This window comes from Leguminivora glycinivorella, chromosome 8 (genome assembly GCF_023078275.1).
Source record: "Leguminivora glycinivorella isolate SPB_JAAS2020 chromosome 8, LegGlyc_1.1, whole genome shotgun sequence".
NCBI lineage: Eukaryota > Metazoa > Arthropoda > Insecta > Lepidoptera > Tortricidae > Leguminivora > Leguminivora glycinivorella.
In genome coordinates, this window is record NC_062978.1 from 14327319 (window position 1) to 14349080 (window position 21762).

At 38.5% G+C, this 21762-nt stretch overlaps 2 long non-coding RNA genes across 2 annotated transcripts; one reads left to right on the forward strand and one right to left on the reverse strand.

The window, feature by feature from the left end:
• Positions 1-14074: 14074 nt before the first annotated feature.
• LOC125229066 lies at positions 14075-15648 on the forward strand. The gene is made up of 3 exons (XR_007177365.1): positions 14075-14439; positions 14537-14888; positions 15497-15648. It is a non-coding gene; the product is annotated as an uncharacterized LOC125229066 (long non-coding RNA).
• A 2569-nt stretch (positions 15649-18217) lies between these two features.
• Positions 18218-20422, reverse strand: LOC125228958. The gene is made up of 3 exons (XR_007177348.1): positions 20174-20422; positions 19446-19599; positions 18218-18349 (listed from the first exon to the last, which is right to left on the reverse strand). It is a non-coding gene; the product is annotated as an uncharacterized LOC125228958 (long non-coding RNA).
• Positions 20423-21762: the final 1340 nt, after the last annotated feature.

Below are 21762 nucleotides of genomic sequence, written 5' to 3' on the forward strand. Positions count from 1 at the left end.
ACAAAGGGCGAATCTAAATCCAACCGCGAACCGTGATTCGTGAATCTCCAGTGAATAGAGTATTAGTCGTTTTTCGTCGTTTTGATGACAAACAATGCATTCAAGGGTTATACATATAATATAAAGAACACAGAAATAATGTAGTCTACGGAATTATGATATGCGCAACTCATGAAAAATATTGTTGGGCTGTCTCATTTCAAACATATTCATACAGATAAAATCATACTGTTTGTCTTATAAGTTACTAAAAGGCCATGCCAGTATAAGCTAAGTGAATCTGCCCCCAGCGAGTTTTGGCTTGAATTTTTTTTATTGATTCGTCTTTGTATTATAGTATCGAGTATGCCCAATTACAGCTCTCAAAACTTTATAGCTTAGTAATTAAAAAAAAACGAAATTTAAACTTTCTTCAATATTTTTTTTTTCTGGGCAGCCGATTTTGACGTGCGTCACGTATATTGTGCATGTAGGTAGGACAATTATATGATATTAATTTTGTGTTATATTGCCATACAAAAACTTTAAAAAAAATATTGTTTAATTTTTCTTTAAGTATTATCATGCAAGCGACACCTCCAGATTTTTCATCAAAGTAAGCCTCTTTAATAAGCTACCAAATGAATATAAATACTTAATTTTATCTGTGGTAGAACAAGGTGTTTTCTTTTAACATCACAATACATTTTACTCCCATACACGCTCGTTAAAACGAATCGCTGACTAACTCCAGAGAAACGTGCACGTTCGTCATAAACACTGGCCACTAATAAAAAATAAAAAAAAATATATATGAATATGTTTTTTTTTTCTAAAGTCACAAATTGCGAAAAACTTTTCTTAAATATACAATTTGTATGAAAAATTTGTTTTTTACACATGGTGTTTTTCTGATGCCAATCGATTCCATTCCTATTCAGTATCGAAAGTTTCTTTGAGCTCAACTTGCGGTAATGTACTAAAGAGCCACAAATTGAAGAAAACTTTTTCCACATTTACCCCATAACAAAATGTATGGAAAATGTAGGTATCCATTGATTTGTGGGCTTTTAGTGCAAAGCAAGTAGGTATTGATACTGGATAAGAATGGAATCGATTGGCATCAAAAAAACTGTTTGTACAAAATAGTTTAAACTCTTTATTTACATGAACATATTTACATAATTATATAAGAAACTAAGACTAAACTTAAAAGCCATAAAGCTACGCCTTACGCCTACGAACTTTATTGTATTTTTAGTGATATATTTAGTTATTTTGTGTTTTAGTATATAGTGTTTTAGTGTTACGGTAAGTGGATGCATGCCGCAACTCAATCCGGCGATGGCACCACGCATGTGGATTTCTTTTGTGACCAATGCAACAACTCTTTTAAAACCCAGAGAGGCCTGAATATTCACATTACCAAAAAGCACCGTTTGTGTATCAGCCAAAATGACGCTGTTCTAAATTTCAACCCATCCGTGTTGTCCACTCCCCTTTCTGACGAACCAAATTCTACCCCCTTCCATTTATACCTTAGCGAACTCAAAAATAATGTGCCCGTTGTTAAAAGAGTTCCGCGCGGCGCCAGGATCACAGTCGCTAAGCACCTTTCAGGCCTAATTGTAAAATGCGTAGAAAATAATAAAATTGATGATTGGCACAATCTTTTCCTCTTTTCTTTCAATATCCTACATGCCAAAAAGAATAACAAAATTTCCTTAACACAAAAAATCAAAAATAATTGCGTTTCAAATTCTGCTCCACAAATTTCCTCTAATAGTTGCGCTTCATACACCTTCAATAGAACGAAATTGATTGAAAATAAAATTAGCGACGGTGATCTTAAAGGTGCCGCTCGGCTCCTATTCACAAGCGACGTGCTATCGCCAGATACTCCTGACACCCTTTCGGCATTAATTTCCAAACATCCCCCGGCTCCTTCAGTGCCACACGTGTTGGCTCCACCTACAGCCGACCAGGCCTGCCTCCAAATCGAAGGCAAAGACGTTGTCGACGCCATATTTTCTTTTAAAGACGGTTCGGCGGCCGGCCTGGATGGGATCTCGCCCCAACATTTGAAAGACCTAATCTCTCTCTCCGTAGGAGACGCTGCTGAGCAGCTTATCTGTTCCCACACAAAATTAATAAATTTTATGTTTTCAGGCAAAATCAATTCCGAAATTCTACCCATTCTATACGGTGCCAACCTGATTGCCCTAACCAAAAAGGACGGGGGGGTGAGACCCATTGCGGTGGGGTCCACACTGAGGCGTCTCGCATCAAAAATTGCGGTTAGACACGTTACATCCAAATTGCAATCTCTTTTTGAGCCTATTCAGCTTGGTTTTGGCACGAAAGGTGGGTGCGAGGCAGCCGTCCATGCCCTTCGGACCTACCTTTCACTAGACGACTGTGAAATTTTAGTCAAAATTGATGTTAAAAATGCATTCAATTCAGTTAGTAGAGACACTTTGCTGACAGAAGTCAAAGATAAAATTCCAGAACTATATAATCTATATAATATAAAGCTACAACCCGACTGACATTTTTCAAAAAATAGGCAGAAGGGGGATTTGAAGGTGGCAGTGTTTGGTGTGGTCGTATAGAGTTTGGTCCTGCGACCCCGGATAGATCAGACCGTCGGTCTACCGGTTCCGGGTAAAAAAATGTTGGACGGCCTGGCCAAACGGCTGGAGTTAGCCGGGGAGTGTTCGACCAAATGTCATAGAGGACCCTGGGCAGTTTTTGACGCCGCCATTTTTTTTTCAAAATGGCCGACTTTTTTTTTTTTGACGATTTTTCAAGTTTGTCGTAGAGAGCTCAAATTTTGGTCATAGAATCTCCAAGCGGCCTCGATTCGAATGAAATAAAAAAAAATTGAAAAGTGCTACAAATGTGGGAAAACTGGCCACTTTTATTTTGTATGGCAACTTTTAAACCGTAAGAGATAGCCGGGGGGTGCTCGACCAAATGTCATACAAGTATCCGAGTAGAAAAAAGTTGCATTAAAAAAAAATTCAAAATGGCCGACTTTTTTTTTTGAAAAATTTCAAAATGGTCCTAGCGCGCTGAGATTTGGCACACGGGTGGAAGGTGGCCCCAAGATTTATATTCAAAAAGAAAATTTTGAAAAATTCAAAATGGCGGCCTTTGAGGGCCAATTGAAATTTGCATGGAGATTTTTTTTTAATCGCCATGGCTCCGTAACGGTACAAGGAAGTGAAAAGTGCTCAAACAAATGTTATAGAGTCACCCGAGTTCCATCGAATGGCGTTAAAAAAATTCAAAATGGCCGACTTTTTTTTTTGAAAAATTTCAAAATGGTCCGAGCGCGCTGAAATTTTGCACACGGGTGGACAGCCACCCTAAGATTAGTATACAAAAAGAAAATTTTGAAAAATTCAAAATGGCGCCCTTTGAAGGCCAATTGAAATTTGTATGGAGGTCTTTTTTTAAAATCCCCCTAGCTCCGTAACGGTAGGGAAAAGGTTAAAAGTGCTTGAACTAATGTTGTACAGTTATCTGAGGTCCATCGAATGGCATTTACAAAATTTCAAAATGGCCGACTTTGAAATTTTTTTTTTTATTTTCGGTCCGAGCGCGTTCAAATTTGGCACGTGGTAAGAACGGGGGGCCAAAAATAGAAATGAGAAAAAAAAATTTGGAAAAGTCAAAAACGGTGGCGAGAGGGGACAAAGTCAAATTTCCCTACCAGTTTGTATGGAGGTTTTTTTTTAAATCCCCATAGCTCCGTAACGGTAGGAGAAAAGTTAATAGTGCTTAAACTAATGTTGTACAGTTATTTGTAGTCCATCGAATGGCATTTACAAAATTTCAAAATGGCCGACTTTGAAATTTTTTTTTTATTTTCGGTCCGAGCGCGTTCCAATTTGGGACTTGGTAAGAACGGGGGCCAAAAATAGAAATGAGAAAAAAATTTTTTGGAAAAGTCAAAAACGGCGGCGAGAGGGGACAAAGTCAAATTTCCCTATCAGCCTGAGGGAGCGTTCCACAGCCCAACGGTCATTGCTCCGGTCCAAGTTCCGAGCTGCGTACAGACAGTGCTCCCAAACAAGAAAATATAAGTAAAAGTGTCTATAAAGCGACGCGGCGGGCCGGAGGCCGCAGGCCGGAGGTCCAACTTCCCTACAAATCCTACAATCCCCACAGTAACTACGCGGAGGACCGAAGGCCCGGAGCGTGTCTGACAGGCTCCCAAGTACGCGAAGGCCGCAGGCCGAGCTGCGGGCAGAGTGCTCCTAACTAAGCACGCGAAGGCCGCAGGCCGAGCTGCGTGCAGACTGTGCTCCCAAGAAAACAATAACAAAAAGTATCTAAATAAGCGAAGCGGCGGGCCAAAGGCCCGACGCGGAGCTTCGAAACCCAGCGAAGGCCGAAGGCCGAGCTCCGCGTAGGGCCGAAGGCCCGGAGCGTCCCTGATCGGCTCGCCGGCGGACCGGGAAGTTGGAGCTTAAACACGACCCAATAGTAAAAGTGTCTTAGAGAAGCGAAACGACGGGCCGGAGGCTGCAGGCCGTAGGCCCGTCGTGAGCTTCTCAAGACACTTTTAATATTGGGTCGTGTTTAAGCTCCAACTTACCTACAACTCTCACAGTAACTACGCGGAGGGCCGAAGGCCGGAGCGTGCCTGAAGGCTTCCAAGCACGCGAAGGCCGCAGGCCGAGCTGCGGGCATAGTGCTCCCAAGCACGCGAAGGCCGCAGGCCGAGCTGCGTACAGACTGTGCTCCCAAGCAGAACGATAATCAAAGTGTCTAAAAAGCGACGCGGCGGGCTGGAGTCCCGACGCGGAGCTTCGAAATCAAGCGACGGCCGAAGGCCGAGCTCCGCGTAGGGCCGAAGGCCCGGAGCGTCCCCGATCGGCTCGCCGGCGGTCCGGGAAGTTGGAGCTTAAACACGACCCTATAGTAAAAGTGTCTTAGAGAAGCGAAACGACGGGCCAGAGGCCGCAGGCCGCAGGCCCGTCGTGAGCTTCTCAAGACACTTTTACTATTGTGTCGTGTTTAAGCTCCAATTTCCCTACAACCCCCACAGAAACTACGCGGAGGGCCGAAGGCCCGGGCGTGTCTCAGAGGCTCTCAAGCACGCGAAGGCCGCAGGCCGAGCTGTGGGCAGAGAATGCTCCCAAGCAGAACAATAAGTGAAGTGTCTAAAAAGCGACGCGGCGGGCCGGAGGCCCGACGCGGAGCTACGAAACCAAGCGAAGGCCGAAGGCCGAGCTCCGCGTAGGGCCGAAGGCCCGGAGCGTCCCTGATCGGCTCGCCGGCGGTCCGGGAAGTTGGAGCTTAAACACGACCCAATAGTAAAAGTGTCTTAGAGAAGCGAAACGACGGGCCAGAGGCCGCAGGCCGCAGGCCCGTCGTGAGCTTCTCAAGACACTTTTACTATTGTGTCGTGTTTAAGCTCCAATTTCCCTACAACCCCCACAGAAACTACGCGGAGGGCCGAAGGCCCGGAGCGTGTCTCAGAGGCTCTCAAGCACGCGAAGGCCGCAGGCCGAGCTGTGGGCAGAGAATGCTCCCAAGCAGAACAATAAGTGAAGTGTCTAAAAAGCGACGCGGCGGGCCGGAGGCCCGACGCGGAGCTACAAAACCAAGCGAAGGCCGAAGGCCGAGCTCCGCGTAGGGCCGAAGGCCCGGAGCGTCCCTGATCGGCTCGCCGGCGGTCCGGGAAGTTGGAGCTTAAACACGACCCAATAGTAAAAGTGTCTTAGAGAAGCGAAACGACACTTTAACTATTGGATCGTGTTTAAGCTCCAACTTCCCTACAACCCCCACAGTAACTACGCGGAGGACCGAAGGCCCGGAGCGTGTCTGACAGGCTCCCAAGCACGCGAAGGCCGCAGGCCGAGCTGCGGGCAGAGAGTGCTTCCAAGCACACAAAGGCTAAAGCAAAAAAGCAAACAAGTAAAGCAAAAAAACAAACAAGCTAAGCAAAGAAACAAAAAAGCAAAAAAGCAAAGCAAAAAAACAAACAAGCAAAGCAAAAAAAAACAAAAAAGCAACAAGAAAGACCGCGGGGCCCTCGGGCCCCGCGCACCTTTAAAAAACTAGTTACCTTTTCTATTGCTATTCAGAGTCATCCAAATTAATGTATAAGACACACGAAATTTCATCTGAAGTTGGCTGTCAGCAAGGTGACCCTCTCGGCCCAGCTATTTTCAGTTTGGCGATAAATCCAATAATTAAAAACTTAAAATCAAAATTCAATGTTTGGTATTTAGATAACGGTACCCTAGGAGGCGACGTGAATATTGTACTTTCTGATTTGTCTTACATAAAAAGCAGTTTCGAACTTATTGGTCTAGAGCTGAATTTCAGCAAATGTGAACTTTTTATTCAAAAGCCTTCTTATACGTTCACTGATTTTAAACCAAAATTTGACGTTCTGGCCCCCAATATCAAAATAGTAGACAAGTATTCCCTTAGCCTCCTGGGTTCTCCCGTATTTGAAGAATCTTTTCCCGGTTACGTTTCTAATTCCATATCTAAATTCAAAAGTCACACTGATCGGTTACTCGAAATTAGCCCTCATTATGCTCTCGTAATTCTTAAATTCTGTCTTTTTGTCCCTAAATTTACATATGTGCTCCGTTGCTGTCCTTTCTGGAAACATCAAAATTTACTGTCACCCATAGATGATTTAATCAAAATTAGTTTAGAGACAATCCTAAATATTCATTTGAGTGAGGCCTCCTGGTCTCAAGCATCCCTTCCTATTCGGTTTGGTGGTTTAGGTATTCGCAAAATTACCAGTGTCGCTTCCCCAGCCTTTTTGGCATCTACTCATGGCGCGTCAAATCTCATAGGAAATATCTTAAGGGCTTTGCCCACAAACTATGAGATTGCGGGCTTTGAGGATGCCACAAATGCTTTCAAAATTGCCTTCCCAGGCAAAAACTTTCCAGACAATCCAAAATCACAAAGGAGTTGGGATAATATTTATTGTGATTTAGCTTACAATACTCTTCTAAACAACTTCACAGGTCCAGAACACGCGAGGCTTTTGGCGGTCGGAGCCCGGGAAGCCGGTTACTGGCTACATGCCCACCCCTCACCAAACACTGGTACTTTCTTGGATCCGACCTCCCTTAGACTGGCGATTGGCCTGCGACTTGGGGTTTCGGTGTGTACGCCACACATATGCTCTTGTGGCACGGACGTGGACCGACTGGGACACCATGGATTATCTTGTCAAAAAAGTGCAGGCCGTTTTTCGAGACATGCGTCGCTTAATGACATTATCCGTCGGTCCCTTGCAACCATCAATGTGCCTGCTCTCCTTGAGCCGACTGGCATAATCAGAGATGATGGCAAGAGGCCTGATGGAGTGTCCTTGGTCCCTTGGAGTATGGGACGAATGTTAGTGTGGGATGCTACCTGCGTAGACACATTGGCACCGTCTCACCTCCAACGGACCAAGATAAAAGCGGGCGCAGCGGCAGAAAGTGCCGAAATTTTGAAACGTAATAAATACAAAAGTCTTGGCAAAGAATACCTTTTTGTACCCTTTGGTGTAGAAACTCTAGGTCCATGGGGCCCCAGCGCGAACAAGTTGTTCACAGAAATCGCGAAGCGTCTGGTTGAGGTAACTGGTGACCGAAGAGCTGGCGACTTCCTCGCTCAACGTATCAGCATTGCGATACAGCGAGGAAATGTCGCCAGTATCCTTGGTACAATGCCTCAAGGGCCTATTTTAGACATTAGCTAGCTTTTAAGTTTAGTCAAAATAGTTTAATTTTTGTAGATATCTACATATGGGGAAAATGTGGAAAAAGTTTTCTACAATTTGCGGCTTTTTAGTACATTACCGGAAGTTGAGCCCTAAGAAACTATTGATACTGAATAGGAATGGAATCGATTGGCATCAGAAAAACACCATGTAAAAAATTTTTTTTTTAATACAAATTGTACAAGAAAATTTTTTCGCAATTTGTGACTTTTTTTATAAAAAAACATATTCATATATGTATTTTTTTAATTTTTATTAGTGGCCAGTGTTTATGACGAACATGCACGTTTCTCTGGAGTTTGTCAGCGATGCATGTATGGAAGTAAAATGTATTGTGATGTATTCAATTAAAAAAAACACCTTGTTCATCTGGAGGTGTCGCTTGCATGATAATACTTTTAAACATTTTTTTTTTTAGTTTTTGTATGGCAATATAACACAAAATTAATATCATATAATTGTCCTACCTACATGCACAATATACGTGACGCGCGTCAAAATCGGCTGCCCAGAAAAAAAAATCGAAGAATGTTCAAATTTCGTTTTTTTTTTTAATTACTAAACTATAAAGTTTTGGGAGCTGAAATTTGGCATACTCGATACTAATACAAAGACGAATCAATAAAAAAGAATTCAAGCCAAAACTCGCTGGGGGCAGATTCACTTAGCTTATCCTGGCATGGCCTTTGAACGTTAGATACCACCAACCAAAATATGCTCCCCTACTTACTACATACTAAACTAAACATCTGCCGTGCCGCATCTACAAGTAGGTAGAAGTTTGGGATCATTAATATACATTAATAGCACAACTTTGGGATATTATCCAAATCAACTTGTTAGACGCGCCCAAAGTTAATAATTTGTAAATAGTTTCTGATTAGTTTATGGCGGGGGCGTCATATTTTCATATTAAAGGAGCTCGTGGTTCAACATACCTACATATGTGGTAGAGGAGAGAGCCCACCGCGAAGAAGGTGAATAGCTCCCTATGTTAGGCTGCTGGCGGGGTGAATAACTAATGATTTAAATATTTTAATATATATAATGTGGCTTTCCATAGAGAAGGGCAACAGGACCCTTTAGGCATAGGGTAAATAAAACATATCTATCGAAAATAAGATTTTGTCACAAGAAAGCAAATCACGTAATTACGGCGAGGGCGTCAAGTGTTAGTTGGTCGTAAATGTAGAAAAAAAAATGTAGTAGGTACTTAATTTTTCATCAGATCACACTCGCACACTAAATGTGCTATTGCACGCAGGCGGAGCGGGACTTAGAAAAATAGTTCTGCCTGTTATGAAATTTCTAAATAGTAGCGTATTTTACTCGGGGCGTAAAAATATTGCATAGGTACAGGTAAGGTACTCGACTCGAGAAACTCGAGTCTTTAAATCGCATCGACAAGCCGTCGCCACTTAACTTTCGTTAAATAAAACTATTATGTACATACATACATACATACATACAATCACGCCTGTATCCCATGAAGGGGTAGGCAGAGCACATGAAACTACTCAAGTTTCAGTGCCACTCTTGGCAAATAAGCGGTTGAAAGAAAACGAAACTGTGACATTATGTAAACGGATTATATCGCGTATAATGAATTTGCAATTCATACCGACCCGGAAATAATCCGTTTCCATAGTTTTATTTCATGAGTAATTATCGCGTTAACCGAAGACAATAGGTATTACTCTCGTTAGCAATATTCAACTTTCGCCCCTCGTTGCACAATGTATTAGGAACTTAGCTATGCTGTCTAATACCAAAATACTTATGTAACACACGTGTGGGTGTAAATGGGGTGAATAGGGGTGTAATAGGGATGATTTCGAATTTTAAAGGCCAGTTGCGTCAACCACATTTGACAGACGCATCATCGTCACGCAGTAGACGTCTATGGAACTTCCCATACAATAAAATTTAACGAACGCTTTAACGGTAACAGACGATTTGATGCAACCGGCCCTAAGTGAGTGTTTGAGTGAGACTTTATAATAAATTTCATAATCTTAAAAAATCATAATCTTATGAAATCAGATCGAGTGCCTTGCCACACACATTCTTTAAATTCAAATTATTCGCAATCTGTCAGATCAATCTGAAAAAAAAATCATAATCTTAAAAAATAACACTACGTGTGGACAGTTGCGAAATTGTATGGAAATCCGTGCACTCGAACTGATTTCATAAGGCTATGATTTTTTCAGATTATGAATTTTTAAGACTGTCTGCCGCCTTAAAGCCTGACTAGAAATATATGACCATTGTCAGGAGGGCGCTGCTTTCCTGATGTATGAGTTGAGTTGAGTATAGTATATACAAGGTGCTCGCGAGGAACCCGCATAACTTGAACCACGCGTTTCTGAGGCCAAAAGAAAGAAAAAATGTTATATGAATTTTAAAAATTTTCGCAAAAAAAAAAAATTTTTTTTTGTTTTTTTTTTCAACTTTTTTGGACGTATTTTCACATAAAAAGCAATTTTTATGCATAAAGTTGGCAATTCAAATGAGTTCCTTAATATTTTTTTCTAAAAACCAAATTTTTTTGGAAGTTTTTCTTGTCACATTTTGACATCTATCAATGACTACTGTGAGACTATGCTCCACAATTGCGCATCAGCGCCGTTAAGAAGACCTTTTCTACTGAGTAACAATACCGAAATGTTTTTTTTTAATTGGCAATAACTCTGAAACTAGACGAAATCTAGAAAAGTTTATATGACATTTTAGTCTTAAAATGTGACCAAGAATATGCCGTTAAAGTTATATGGGTTCCTCGCGAGCACCTTGTATAGTAAAAACATAGTAAAAATAGTTTGAATGAAATTCTGCAACAAGGCGCGTAGCATATTCATATTTCTGGTCAGGCTTTACAGCATGAAAACATAGGGACGAAGGTTTATCGTCCATAGAAAAATTAAATTTCGCGCCTCTTTTTTAGTGACAAGATTTTCTTGACCACACGAAGTTGATGCGCCACAAACGTTACTTTAAGTTTTAAAAATGTGCGTCCTCTATTTGCTAAACGATTTGTATACCGGCCAATATTTCTCAATAATGAGGAGGCCACACTGACAATTTATCCCGCCAGGCGGCGCCTGTGCAAGTGTCTAGGCATGTCACAGTCATTCATATGTGTGAGAGAGAAAAAAACATATCATCTTCTCGCTCTCATGTATGAAATTCTTTATCTGTGCAATGCAAGTGCAATGGACCAAGCCTCCCTAATAACAAAGCTTGTGAAATGCATATACTCATCCTTGACTTCTTTATGAATTAGATAATGTATTGAAAAGGGATGGATATATGCTAGTTATTTCTCTTTTTGGTAGGTGGTCAGTAGGTTCTTGTTTTGCTAGGGATGCTACTTTGTCGATTCGATTATCGATAAAATACACACTTACTTACATTCTCACCTTAAAAATAATATAAACTTGATACATATAAAAGTAACGAAAACATACAATATCTATTATAAATATTTCATTAGGATTATTATGGCTTTTTGACCATGAAAGTCACATATTCATACTGTATTCTTGTCTAACCATACCTACGAATTGCAAATAAATGGTTTGTTCATGTACTTAATACATACATAACCGCTCATTATTCTTCTCTTACTAAGACCCATATCACATTATCATATATATTTCATCATAGATGTGTATGTCTCCCTTCTTCTTTGACGCGAAGAAAAAGGACGGCATGTTGTCTGTGATCATGTGATTTTTATGATAGTGCAATATCGGCCTAAATAGTATGTGTAAAAAATACGAGTATATGAGAAATCAATACATTCTTCTCTTCTCTTTACGCAAAGACCTAAGTAAAATACTTTTATTTAGCATCTATCTTATGTGAAGTCCACCACTCAGAATCTACATACCTCAATAATATCTTCTCTATCAAATGGGAAATAAAACAAACGGCAGTGTAGGTGACGTAATTTATTATTTCAATAGTTTCAACTATTTTTAGTTTCTTTTAATCATCTATGAGAATATCTGGAAAAACTAAAAAATATTAATGGTCGAGTTCGCTAGACCTATTACATTACCAGGTCCGTGATGCCTACCAATAAACATTCATGTCCTTTTTATTGAATGAATGTCGATAGGGTTATTATCCCTGACGTCGATAAAAAGTGTGTGTGTGGATTGAGTGAGCACCTTCCGAAAATAAAATAAAAATATGCTGATCATTTAGTAAAAGTTCTAAAACAATTGTAAAACGAATCTCTGAATTTGTAAAAAGATAAATCAAAAGATACAGCCATTAACATGTGCTCACTCAGTTCTCACAAACTACCAACGAAAACAGTGAATATATTCATTTAACATATAATATTTATATACTAACATTTAGTAAAAAATAGGCCAACCTACCTCTATAAATATTAGATCACCTAGTGACGTATTTAATTTTTTACAAATAGTTTCTTATGCTCACTCAATCCTCACATTATCAAAATTGAACGAAACTCCCCAATCTCAATATGACAATGGGAAGGTGGGGAAAATCAGGAGCCGACATAGTGTGGTCACCCTACTTGATACATTTGTATGAGAAAAGTTATGTCTGAATATCTTTAAAACCAGACAACGAATATAAAATATTAGATGGTGGATATTTAGTAAAAATTTTTACTAAATGTTGAAGTACTTTCGAGTGTCTTAGGTGCTACAAATCGTAAGATATTTACATTTTTAACTTTCTCAAAACGTGTGGACTGAGTGAGCACTTACAAAAATTTATTATAAAAAAACCTGACACGTTAGTGGTTCGTTTTGTATTTTACAAATTCCCATTTCACTTTTACTAAACTATACACATATAATAGCGGTCTAAATCTTATGTTTTTCATCAAAATTCGGCTTTTCAAAAGTGTGAGGATTGAGTGAGCATAAGAAACTATTTGTAAAAAATTAAATACGTCACTAGGTGATCTAATATTTATAGAGGTAGGTTGGCCTATTTTTTACTAAATGTTAGTATATAAATATTATATGTTAAATTAATATATTCACTGTTTTCGTTGGTAGTTTGTGAGAACTGAGTGAGCACATGTTAATGGCTGTATCTTTTGATTTATCTTTTTACAAATTCAGAGATTCGTTTTACAATTGTTTTAGAACTTTTACTAAATGATCAGCATATTTTTTTTTATTTTCGGAAGGTGCTCACTCAATCCACACACACGATAAAAATTACACAATTTGCACATCACTATGATATAAACATAACCTAAAAGTAGTTTGAAGAAATATCGAAAAAACATGAATAAAACTATGCAGAATTTAATACGGCATTAGTTATATATAAACTATCAATGTCGTTTTTTATGTTCCGTTTAGATCCTACAAATAATATTATCGTTAATTGAACGAAATTCACTAATGAAAGGTTACAATGTGTTCTTGGCAGTTTTCTTGTCACCATGTACGTGAATTACAGTCCTTAATCACACAGGCCACAGTCACATAAGGAACTTGAACACATCACAAATAGTAACATAGCAGGTTAATCAACTATCTATTAGGAATAAACACAATATAATTAAAAATCGGCCAGATGACCGCCGAGATATTTGACTTAATATAATACGACTATGTACAGTTGTCAAAGGTGGACACCGACTGTGAAAGATAAACACATATTTAATTTAGCCGTATTGTAACTACTAAAAGGCAACCACTTGGCAATCGTTTAGTGACCACCTTCGGGAAAACGAAAGAAGTTCCGGATTTTTGTCGCATTCGCTCATAAACAAAACGTAATAATGTGTTGTGAGTAAGATTCATGTCACCATGCTCTTATTTTAGCATGGCTTCCATGCTTTAGTTATACTTCCGTGCAATGGACTAATAGGGTGGCGCCATCTGTCATAACCACGTCATAACCTTTGAGTGTGCTTCCTCATTCGGTGTGTAACCGTGCATACTATCGGTCGTCGGTCGTGGACGTGGCCTTGAGCGCACGGACGTCCGATCGAAATCTGGCTCGCTGGACGTTTTGGTCAGCCGAAGCCACGTCCCGAAGACCGTGCACACTGATCGGTCGCGGTCGCGCGACCGCGGACGTCCGCGTAGTATGTTCCTAGCTAGGCTTTTTGTATCTTCTTAGTAGTCTGTGGACTTTTTCGAGCATTAAAGCTAGGAACATACTACGCGGACGTCCGTCGTAAAACGACCGCGACCGCGACCTATCAGTGTGCACGGAACAAAACATCCAGAGAGCCAGATTTCGATCGGACGTCCGTGCGCTCAAGGCCACGTCCGCGTCCGTCGACCGATAGTTTGCACGGTTATGTGTATTTCCATTGTCCAGCAGGGCAATTATGGTCTGTCATTAAATATATCTCTATCGTCTACCGAAAGTGGAATTATATTGTAGCTCAAAGCATACTAAAGTTATAAATCGGGGTTTAATAAAATGAACGCGTCGATAGATAAATGATAAGTGTGTGAGTGACCACTGTTGTCTTTTATAAAAATCCGTTCAATAGCTGCCTTTATTTCATTGCGGGATGTGTTTTGGAACAATAAAATGCACGGATTTTTCAAATTGACAGCTGTGACACCTGTCAAAGTTTGATTTGACATATTGACAAATGTCACATACACCCGAAAAACATAGAAGTCAAAGATGAAAGTAAGTTGTGTGTTGTAAAAACTAAAGGAATTCCACCAAAAATGGTAAGTTTAATGAAATAACAATACTTAGTATATTAATGGTAATATTTGGGTTCTTGTAGTTTGTTACATTATTAATTGCTTTTGTTATATTTTTCAGTTGATGCAAGACGGACAAGCGGGCAGGAGAATGATAGTGAAATATTTAAGAGGATACGTACCCGGGAGCACAAACGTTTACGATAATATCGTTATCTCTATCGCTCTTCAATATTGGCGCGACAGAGCCAGACTGTGTTTCAATCGGCGTCTAGCGACGGCGAATTTCCTGTGAGCAATTCAGTCAGGATATGCTGCAAACATACCAAGGAGCCAACAAGGAATGTTGCTAGGCTTGCCGCGAGAGATGTGAAATGCCATGACACAAACCAATTTTAAGTGGGCATGATATATACTCAACAACAGCGGGCACTACAAGGCTCTGGCATAGAGTACCTAGAGCATGGAATGAGGTACATAAATTAAATATTTATAAATATTATAGGATGTTCTTACACATATTGACTGAGTCCCATGTTACGCTCAAGACGGCTTGTGTTGTAGGTACTCAGACAATGATATATATAATATACAAATACTTATATACATATCAACAAATCCATGACTTGGGAACCAATATCCGTGCCCATCACACAAGTAAATGCCTTTACCGGGATTCAAACCCAGGACCGCGGCTTAGTGAGCTGGGTCACTACCCGCTAGGCCAGACCGGTCATCTCATGCGAATACTATAATTTTTAATGGTTATGTAGCTACTAGCTGACCAATATAGAAAAAAAAACTGAATGACATTTCAAACAGATAATTCTTAAAATTTATAATTGAAAGAATGATAGCACATAAAGGCAGTATAAACTTCCATAACTTAATTCTAATTAACACAAGTCAAATTATAATCTATTGCCTCAAGCACTAGAGGCCTTGGTCACTTTTTCTTTCATATGTATAATTTATTTCGGTTTTAATATCATAATTTAATTGATACATAATAACTATAATAAATGTCTCTTGTTAATCATATATATATTTTCCCAAATCCAGTTTCTAATAATTGTTGCAGGCTACCATTGCATAGTTAAATATGATGTGGCTCCTTCTTGTCATACTTTCTACAGCTGCAGAAAAAGAAAAACAATGTAACACTGAACCAGTGAGGTGTAATTGAACTAAATGCCATAAAACCAACTTGTTTGAAATAGGTCCAGAAAAGTTATAAGTGTGAGTGTTACTTTTGTAATAATTAAGCCCTTTAGCGTGCGTGCGTGGTGACGGGTTAAGAATTTCACCAACCCCTTTCTTCCCGTGGGTGTTGTAGAAGGCGACTATGGGATATGGGTTAAATTGTGGTGTAGGCAAGAGGCTGGCAACCTTTCACTGCAATGCCACAGTTTCGTTTTCTTTTAACCCCTTATTTGCCAAGAGTGGCCCTGAAGCTTTAGTGGTTTCATGTGCTCTGCCTACCCCTTTATGGAATACAGGCGTGATTGTATGTATGTATGTTAAGTCCTTTATTCAACATCGTGAGGAAACCGGACTAATCCCAATAAGGCCTAGTCACCCTTCGGGTTGGAAGGTCAGATGGCAATCGCTTTCGTAAAAACTAGTGCCTACGCCAAATCTTGGGATTAGTTGGCAAAGCGGACCCCAGGCTTCCTTGAGCCATGGCAAACGCCGGGATAACGCAAGGAGGATGATGATGATTCATAAACATTTAACAGCCCCTCTAGCACAACTTGCCCTGTCGCGCGCGAGTCCATACTTGAAGTCGCGTTTGATGTATGGACTCGCGCGCGCGACTAGGCAAGTAGGCAAGTTGTGCTAAAGGGTCTAATGACCAGTTTGGCTTAGCGCATAGTGACCCTACCTTCTAAGCAGATATTCTAGGGATTGTATGTGTATATTTGTCCCGGAACCATGGATGTTTATTTTGAATATTATATACTTACATCATATGACTTATTTAAGATGGTTATTCATCATTAAAGTTACCATAAAAGGTGACCTCTCTAATTTAATTTATTTTGTTTTTGTTTCAGTCATGTTATATTAGAAAACACTCAAGATGTCGAGGAAACACAAGAAGTTGATGTCGATCTAATCAGAGATATTAATTATTAGAAATGAATGTATTTGAAATACAAATATAAAATACCTATTTTCAATTTTAAATACTTTTATCAAAAACTATTTTGTATTTTATTTCAAATACTATAAAGTGGATGTGTTTTGCATTTTTCTAAACTTTAAAATACAAAATTCTTTTTTCACCACACCAACTGGTAGAAGCTCTCTTAATTCTCCAAAAACCGGCCAAGAGCGTGTCGGGCCACGCTCAGTGTAGGGTTCCGTAGTTTTTCGTATTTTTCTCAAAAACTACTGAACCTATCAAGTTCAAAATAATTTTCCTAGAAAGTCTTTATAAAGTTGTACTTTTGTGATTTTTTTCATATTTTTTAAACATATGGTTCAAAAGTTAAGGGGGGGGGAAGGACTTTTTTTTCCTTTAGGAGCGATTATTTCCGAAAATATTAATATTATCAAAAAACGATCTTAGTAAACCCTAATTTATTTTTAAATACCTATCCAACAATATATCACACGTTGGGGTTGGAATAAAAAAAATATCAGCCCCCACTTTACATGTAGGGGGGGTACCCTAATAAAACATTTTTTTTCCATTTTTATTTTTGCACTTTGTTGGCGTGATTGATATACATATTGGTACCAAATTTCAGCTTTCTAGTGCTAACGGTTACTGAGATTATCCGCGGACGGACGGACGGACGGACGGACGGACGGACGGACGGACGGACAGACAGACATGGCGAAACTATAAGGGTTCCTAGTTGACTACGGAACCCTAAAAACGGATGAGAAAGTTGAATTTTATCCGCAAGATTGCAAAGTTCTTTCATACAGATTTTAACTTGTCCTAAGCTGGCTGGTAGATTTTGCCTTTTAAGTAGGTATGGTGTTTTTGAATCATATCATACCTACTCGCATGTTTAATAAATTGATGATTTCGATTTAGGTACAGTTAGTATTTTCCTCGTATTGCTGTGGTGAAAAAATTGGTGTTTCCCTCGGGGCAAAATTTGTATAACCATTGTGCCTTGAAACCCTCGCAACGCTCAAAACTAATAGAGCTGCACCTAAGAAAGGTTACTTGTTAGATTAGTTTGTTTGTTTTTGCACTTCTTCGTTACTTTATATAAACTGTATTAAGTTGCGACAATAAAGATTATTAATTCAATATTTTTATACGACATCCATAAAAAATATGGAAATATATGGAGAATGGCTCTAATTTCCAGTTATCTGAACTTGTGAAAGTTTTAACAGTGCAGAACTTAATTTCAATGACCGAAGAGCTGGCGACTTCCTCACACAACTTATCAGCATTGCGGTACAGCGAGGGATACAATGCCTTAAGGGCCTATTTTAGACATTCGATTTAGACAAAGATTATGTACATTTCTATGATGAAAAATAGTGTACAAATGTCAGTAATAAATGGTACCTATTTTCTTTAATTTATATTTTTCTGGGTTTTGTAACACAACAGTACAGTACATTTTAACTCAGAACCCATATACAAATGTCTTAAGTACATTTTACACCTACTGTACCTGAAATTTACATACTAATGTTTTTTGTCAAATAAAAAAAATATTTTATTTTGGAAATTGTATTATTTACCTATTTCAATATTCTCGCCGGCACAGAGGTGACTATCAGATTTTATTAAGGCTGTATGCAGTGTGATAGTAAAACAAAATAATGTCCTAAATAATTGTTTATTGTGTACGCTCGCACGCCAGCTCTTGACAACAGCCAGCAGTTGCAGCATTGCATCATGCTTAGATAGGCCGAGAGGCACCTCTTCCATAGTTCCTCTTGAACCACGAATTTTCTGGAAGAATAAAAAAGAAACAGGTACAGGCAACCAATCTGAATCCTAGGCCACGGTAGGATCCTTTTACAGTAAAATTCAAACTGACTTATATAGCAAATAAAGCACAGTATCAATAAGAAGGGGTTCTAGAGTGGTCTAGGATGCTAATTAGTTAACTGTAAATGTAAGCAGCAGTTTAGAAATTATTGTCACACAAGAAGTCTATTTTAGGTTGTACCAACTTGGTTCAAAAAATGTGGCAAATTATCAATATAAAAAGAAACAGGGACAACGTGTCTGGTGGGAGGAGAGAGTAAACTTGAAAGTGAGTTGATACCTTACATAAAGGGAACATGATGATTGAATTGCCTTAACTGACCTAGATAATAACTTTATTTTCATAAAATAAATGATGGTATATTCTGTGAAAGTGTTAAAACTACAGCATACTCCTATACAATTGGAATCCACTGGAACAGAATAAACACACTGTAACAGTGTAAAATTAATCATAAATAGTTGTTCTCCATTGTGTGAGCTTGTCTAAATTTATACCTAATTTTAATTTAATATAAACAGTTTAAGTTCGAACCCCGGATCGTACCAATGAGTTTTTCGAAACTTATGTGCGAAATGTCATTTGATATTTTCCAGTCACTTTTCGGTGAAGTGAGGAAACCGGACTAATTCCAATAAGGTCTAGTTTACCCTTCGGGTTGGAAGGTCAGATGGCAGTCACTTTCGTAAAAACTAGTGCCTATGCCAAATCTTGGGATTAGTTGTCAAAGCGGACCCCAGGCTCCCATGAGCCGTGGCAAAACCGGGATAACGCAAGGAGGATGATGATGATAAACAGTTTAATAAAAAGGATAATTGCAATCAAGTTTACAAATTATAAACCTGCTTAAACTTAGCTACTTAAATCATTTACGGGGCAATACATATCCTTTGTAAACAAGGTACTAAAGACTTTCATTCTCAGAGGTAACTGATTAACATATCAACCAAACAATAGCTACCTACCTATCTCACTGCACAATCAATAGGTACTTATAGTGATAGTGCTAATTATTTTTTTATGTCTAATGGTTTAGTAGGTACTCAAATGACTTACTTGCCTTCTGTTGACAGCAGATATGTACAATGTCAATTGATTGAGATGCTGGGTCATATCACAGTAGTCTACCAAATGGATGAGCCATAATCTTGTCTAGTCTTGTGTTGGTAGTTGGCACTAGCTCTGCTAGGGTGGATAGGTAATTAAGAACCTAAAACAAATTAGTAAAATATGTAAAATAAAATAAAAAAGCCTTGTACAAATACCAGTGGCAGCTAGTGAAAATTTCTGCAAGGCAACACTTAGCAAAAAGAAACCTGTCTTAACATTAGGTACTTTACTATAGGTAAGCCGGTGGGAATCGGCTTGTATGAACCAGCCGCTGCTGACAAATACCTACTATTCTGGTAATTTGCATCCAATTTAGTCCCATAGATCTATCATTAAAACAAATAAGTAGGTAATCAGAACAGCTGCAATTTTTTCAAGTTGATATTTCTCCTTGGGATATGAATAAATAATTATTTTGCCAAAGTAATAGCTGATTTTGTGTGTTTGATCAACAGATATATTAGAGTAGGTATGGCAAAGATACTTTTGAAGTGCTTTTGATAACAATGATGATGCTATGCTATGTTGGAGTTTTGTGAAATGATGATGTTTGCTTGAAGCAGCTCTGTCTGTCTCTAACATACAAACTTTTACATTAACATTAGTTAGGCATCAAGAATGTATTTACTTAACTAGATACACTGCAATCATGTCAATTTCATAAGTAGCTTTACCTTAGGGCACTAGGTAATCCATCATGGTTGTTAGATTTGTGATTCTCGGCGTTAAGTTGGGGAATGTGAAATGCACTGTCGCCTCTGTAAATGCACTCTGTAAATACTTATTTATGCCATTTCTTCATCGTACTTATCAGACGGGTTGCGAGCGTCTCTTGAAGCGTCCGTGTATTGGAATTTTCGACCAAATTTTCTTCTACAGCGGCGTCGAGTAGGTATAGCATAATTTGACTTTCCTGCAAAGAAATTATGAGAAAAGTATATAATATAATAGTCATACTTGTTATGGAGAATTTTTGGCCAAAAGCTGCACTTTTGGATGGAAGCAAGCCGCTTTGCATGGTGATAGTAGACATCATAGTAAACGATTTTTTCCGAGGATATCGAAATTTCATCCCTTAGGAAGCCGAGCGTAGCGAGGTGTTTTTATGAAAATGAAAAAAATTCTATCTTTTTATTGTATCGTCCGATTTTGACAAAACGTATCTCAAATGAAAGGTATTAATTTGTGTAATTAAAAAAAAATACAAAGAAAAAATATTTGAAAGACAAGTAAGAAAAAAATAAAAAGAGTAAATTTACGTCTCGCACTGAATAACTTCAAAGAATGACAGACAAAATGTACAATGTCGATATACGAGTTTTTTTTAATCGAAGACAGATAAATTTTTAGTTGAAAACTGAAGACCGCATCGAAATCAGATTAGCATTTTTTAAGATACAAGTTGCCAAAGTTGGGGAAGATCGCTTTATATGGCCACTTTGAAATTCCTTTGCCAGAAAGTCAGAAATAATATGTTTTTCTGACACAGAAAAATACATAGTAACAGTACACATCAAAATAAAATTAAAAATTCCGAGGATATTATAATTTCATCCCTTAGAACGACGAGCGTAGCGAAGTCAGTTACGAAAACCGAAAAAAAAAATCTCATTTTTTTGTACGTCGTCCGATTTTGACAAAACATGTTTCATTTGAAAGGTATTGCTTTATGTAACTTAAAAAAAAATATTGAAAAAAATTGGAAAAAGAAATGTAAGATTTTTTAAAAAAAAATTTAATTTTCGTATCACACTGAATAACCGCAAAAAACGGTAGACACGGTGTATAATTTCGATATATGATTTTTTAAAATTAAAGACAAATAAATGCATGATTATAAACTAAAAACCGAATCGAAATCGAATCAGTAGTTTTAAGATGCAAGTTGTCAAAGTTGGCTTAGTTTGTTTATATGGTCGCTTATAAATTCCTTAGGCAGAAAGTCAGAAACATTATATTTTTCTTACAGTTAAAAGTATGCATAGGTAATAGACATCATAATAAACAACTACGAGGATATAAAAAAATTATCCCTTGGAAAGCCGAGCGTAGCGATGTCTGTTACGAAAAACAAAAAAAGGCAGTTTTTTTTTATTGGATCGTCTTTCTAAGGGTTTCTAAGGAATGAAATTTTTATATCCTTGTAAAAAAATGTTTATAATGATGTCTATTACCTGTGCATACTTTTAACTGTAAGAAAAATATAATGTTTCTGACTTTCTGGCTAAGGAATTTATAAGCGACCATATAAACAAACTAAGCC